Here is a 5,860-nt window from a genome sequence, read left to right as displayed (position 1 = left end):
ATTCTTCTTCTTCTTGTTTGTTTCTAAATGAAACAAAGTGACATTTTTATAAGAAACAAATGGATTTAGAAGGCTTATATTACATGGTTTGTAATCCCAAAAAGAGGGGGAGAAGATGAAAAGCTGAAAATGAAAATACATGAATGCATTATCAATATGTTGTATAGATCCTCATATATAAATCAAATGTTCATATAACATTGCATTCATGAAGTAAAGTAATTTCCAAATATGTAAATATTGATAGAAAGAAAAAATTTTGAATTCATGCTCTAGCTAATAATGCTCCAAAGCTATAAATAAAAATAAAGCACACTTGAAGCATGGAAGGCTAATCGGTTTCAAAGAAAGAAAATATTATAGAAAGAAAAAGGAACAGATAAGTAAGATGATCATATTAAGGAGGCTAACATTCTAGAAGAAGCTAAGATATAATGACTTTAAGTCCCCAAAAGAGGATCAAGTACTTGATAATAATAAATAGATGTTGAGAAGTTATGTCAATATGCAAAAAAATGGAACTAAAAAGATGAGCGTTGTCAACAACACTTTCAATAAGAATGAAATGTTACTATCAAATGAGTATCTTGATAGAAAAAAAGGACGCAATACAAGTAAAATTACATTCACTTGTTTATGATATGAAAGTTGTGAACTTATAGTTCAAGTACCTGAAGTGTGATGTTATACATGAGCATTTGTGTAAAAAGAAAAATATGAAATGTCACATGCAAAGGTTGACTTTCAATATAAGAATATTTTACAAAGATTCAAAATATGTATTAATATATTGTGTGGTGGAAGAAATGATTTGTGACATGTTATTAGTCTAGTAGTATGAAAATTTAATATGCATTTACTAAATGGTAGCTTACTTATATGGCTCTCTATACATTTACTTGAAAATCTTATAAGGACTCAAGATGACGAAAGCTTATAAAGTTTTTTGATAGAATTTCTTGTTCATTATATTTGTTCGTATGATTGTATGCATATTGATTTGCATCAAATTTGATTGATTGAGCATTCTTCAATATCTTGAAGAGTTTATATGAAAACTTAATTATTAGAGAAATATGTTAAAATAGTGGGTGATTAGATGATTTCAAGAGGATGATGAAATATGGTCATAAAGCACGATATATGAATGCTTTCATATCACAATGTATGACATTGCCTTGATTTGTGATGAAGCTATGTACTTGATATGATATGTTTGAGGAATTATTATCTGTAGTTGATTTACTAAACTTATTTAGAATCAAAATTAATTGATTATGCATGTGTTTTACATGTCTAGTTTAAACTATATAAGTTGACTTTTGAGAGATTATTTATTTATAAAAATACATGTATAACAAGATTGTTTTTTGACTCTCACAAGATATACCACAAGTGAAGAATGTGTTCATATCTAGAAGATATATTTAAAGAAGATGTTTTAAAATATTCATACATAGTCTAGCTCTAAGAGCATATCAACTCGCAGACTAAAAGGCATCGGCAACAATAATATTCAAGAAATTGACATACAAGTCAGGATAGAATGACTCAAGAAAACTTAAGAACAAGGAGTGATATCATCATTAAGGGGAGTAAAAGTTATGTTGTACTCTTTTTTCCTTAACCAAGGTTTTGTCCCACTAGGTTTTCCTAATAAGGTTTTTAATGAGGCAACTTCAATAAATATGATGATATTGTGTACTCCTTTTCCTTGACTAAGTTTTTGTCCCATTGAATTTTTTTTAGTAAGGTTTTAATGAGACACAATATCTGAACATTTGAGGGGGAGTGTTATAAATATTAGGATATTATGTGGATGTTCATTATCTCAGATTCTCTAATAACTTTCTATTACTATAATATCTTTTAATTATTATTATCTTGTATATTTTATTCACTTTAATTGATATAGTTATGCCTATAAATAGAAGGCACCTCAATTGTATTCGATACATCAAAAATAAGAAAGCTCTATATTTTCTTATGCTCTTAGCATAATTTTCTCTTTTCTCTCCTCCTCTCAATCTCAATTTTCATAACAATAATGAATTTTTTTTATTTCTCACATGTATCTTTTTGTTAGAGACAATCATGTTCGAGGTGTAATCAAGCACATAATGTGAGCACCTTTCCAGTAAAAATTCAAATATTGGTTTGCTACATATTGAGACACTAGCCTCTTCCCCTAGACATAACCTTGTTGATAAAGTCATAAACTCCTAATAAATTATAATCATAAGTCTATACTTTGTACAAAATCTGATGTAATTATTCAATTTTTTAAAACAAAAAGTTTAGCCTATTTCAAATAATTTATTAATTGATATAAAATATGAATGAAAATTATATAATTTAATATTAATTTAGTAATTAATATTTCCCCTTCAATATTTATATTATTATTTTTGTTGTTATATTTTAAAATATGTGTATTTAAAACTATTAAAATTAAAATTTAATTAAAATAGTCAAATTTAAATTAGGATAATATAATTTTGTTGATTAGCATAAAACATTAATAAAAATTATATAATTTAATATTAAATTGCAATCAAACTAAAATTTCATCTTTTTTTTGGAAAATAAATATTGCTATAATGATTTTCAGTAAAAAAAGATATAAGGCTTATTTTTTTAGCTTATTTCATAAAAAAATCACTTGTTTTTTGACAAAAATATATTTTTGTGAGTTTTCATTATGTTTTTTTAACTTTTAAAAATAATCAAAATAAAAAAATATATTTCTAATCATCATTATTATATATATAAAAGTAGGGTTAAAAGCTATGAAAGAATATCATATGTCTATTTTTAAGTTTGCTACAATTATGTATTTCAGGATACTTTCTTGCTATTATGTGCTTTGGAGTCTAGTTTGGGGTTAGGTTTGAGATGATTTATTATTTTTATATATATGTAAAATAGAATATTTAGTTTGGAGTTAGATTTCAGGATGATTTATCATTTTTATATGTATAAAAATTAATTTTTATTTATTTAAAATTCAAATCAGGTCATTTAAAAAAGAGTAATCAAATTTGATGTCTATCTATTTATCTTCAAATCAATATCTATTTATTTAAAAATTTAAGGAAAAAACTGTGTTTAAAATTTCCAATATGTCTTGATGAGTTCCGAAAATTTTTATCTATCCTGAAAATATTCCAAAAATTAAGCTTCATATTGAGTGAGAGTGTGTGTGTGTTTGAATTCAAAGTAATATCTATCTATTTAAAATTTAGAAAAAATGTGTATTTAAATATTTAGATCTATTCCCATGATTTCAAAAAACATTTATCATATAATAAAGTATAAATATTTCTCTATTTAAATTCAAATTAATATCTATATATCTATCTAAATATTTAGAAAAAAAATTATGGCTTTAACTAGGTCTATCTATTTTGGTTGCAAATATGCAGAAAATAGAATTAAAAAAAATACTAGAGATACAACTCTTGGTGAGTAGTGCCTGCTATTTATAATTAAGAAAAAAGTATAGGTGCTTGATATCTTATATAAAAAAAACTACTTGGTTCTAATTAAATTAGTACAGATGAATTTTAAAATTTCATATGATTGAAAGTATTAGTAACAAAAATTAATTAATGTCAATAAAAAACAAATATTAATTAAATAGACGATAAATCGTGAATTTTAAAATACACACATTTCAATACATAGATAGTTAAAATTCATGAAATTTCAAATCATGAATTTAATAATAATAATTATTTATGTTAAATATAATTCAAATTTCAAAGATATACTGACTTGTATTTCAAAGCTTGATTATATTTTGAATTTTAAAATTTAAAATTACTCATAATAATTATTTATGATATCAAGTGATTAGATTAGAATAAATTAGCAATTTAAATTTAAATTACCCTTCAACATTTATATTATATCAATCATAAATATATGTGTTTAGCAATAATTTCATTCCACACCTCCAACTTCAATTAACTTATGTATCATCCATGACGTGATGACAGTGAGTCTATTTTGCAGGTATGATATTAAAATTATATTTTAGTTTATCATCATGTATTTGCATAGCTAATGTTCAATTACTTTGTCTATTATTTACCTGTAACAAGTTTATCTTAATGTTTCACTCCAATATTTATACTTTTAGGTTCCACATTGTTTGTGTTATCAACCTTGCATATAGGGGTATTGATATTATCTTTCAATTCATCGTATGTTTATATTGCTAATGTTTACTTTATCCTTCATTTGTTTGTTACAAGCCTACCTTAGTGTTTCATTCCATTATGTCATTGGCATATAGGTTTCACATTTTTCATGCTATTAACCCTATAAGTTGAGGGTGATATAGTATGATTTGGATGATTCATCTATGAAAATATTAAGTCGAAACTTATCAAACGAATCAAATGATATTGAGTTAGTGTTTCCATATATTGACTCAAGCCTTTGTGACTATGGTCTTACACAAAAAGGTGACATTCTTAGTTTTTTATGTTAGTTACTCATTTTTTATTTGTATTATATTAGTTACTCCTTTTTTATTGGGTAATCGAATTTTTGCAATTTATGAGATAATCTATTTGTTCATAGGTCATTGCTATAAATCTTGATTGACTTCTCCAATTTTCAAGTAAGGATGTCTTCTTTGTGATTCTCTATTTCGAAAGTCTGGTTTGATTATTAGTTTTCACATTAATTCAAGATGATATTATAAATATTTATAGATGTAAATTAAAAGAATAGTTAAAAGATGTATAGCTTCTAATATTTATTTTTTAAAATTTTGAAAGATCAGTAAATAATGTAAATAATATTTTCTATTTAAATAAAAACGTATGTAATTTGATGAAAATAAGATTTTAGCTATATATATATATATATATATATATGTAGATACACACACACACACACACACACACATATATATATGTTAGTAGGGTTAGTTTTGGTGTTTTTCCTTGATTATGTAAACTTCCTACAATTCTATATTTCAGAAGTTAAGTTTTGTAATTGCTTTTAATTAAATTGGTTTAGAGGATTATGTGATTGATTGAAAAAATTATTCTAGGCAATTGTTTTGATTTATTGTAATTATTTAAAATAATTACATAATATCAAAACATATCAATCCAAATATTTGTCTTACATAATTATAATTATACATGATTAAGATCTTATAAATATTAAGATCAATATTGAAATATAAATATATCATGTAACCAATTAATATTTTTGTTAATATTTTGGATTTTTTATTTGTATAATTTGATCTTAAATTTAATTATTATTTTGATAAATTTTTTTAATAATAGAATCTAATTCTATTTGATTGTTTTCTATGACAACTAATTAGTTTATAATGTAATTAATTTTTTATTTTTGAAAATGTATGATTATAATTTTCTTGAAAAATATAATTGTATATTCTAATTATTATATATGTTGGATTTAATATTAGTAAATATTGGATTTAAAATCCAAATATGTAACTGAGATAAATTAAAGATACAAAATATTATCATAGTTACGTAAAATGATTTTGTTTCAAATTAATCATATATTCTATGACTATTTGAAAATTTCATAATATTATAATTTGAGTAGGATATGTTAATAATATAGATCCATATATTCAATTATTTTGAATTGCCAACATAGTGTACTTAATAATAAAAAGAATTTAGGTTTAAATTTTGAATTTTAATCTAGATCCATTAAAAAATTAACATACAGAGATTATATAAAGTATCCAATTTTAATTTGAATTTTCCTACCATATAGATATTATCCTAGTTATAAAAAATGGTGGCTATTGACAAAAAAAATGATATCAGCTTCTATTTTATTCTAATTATGATGG

Source organism: Prosopis cineraria, unplaced genomic scaffold (assembly GCF_029017545.1).
Source record: "Prosopis cineraria cultivar Desert tree isolate PC_DT_omini unplaced genomic scaffold, ASM2901754v1 PC9, whole genome shotgun sequence".
In the NCBI taxonomy this organism is placed as follows: Eukaryota; Viridiplantae; Streptophyta; class Magnoliopsida; order Fabales; family Fabaceae; genus Prosopis; species Prosopis cineraria.
The sequence above is the reverse complement of the archived record's forward strand: the minus strand, read 5'-3'. Positions refer to the sequence as shown.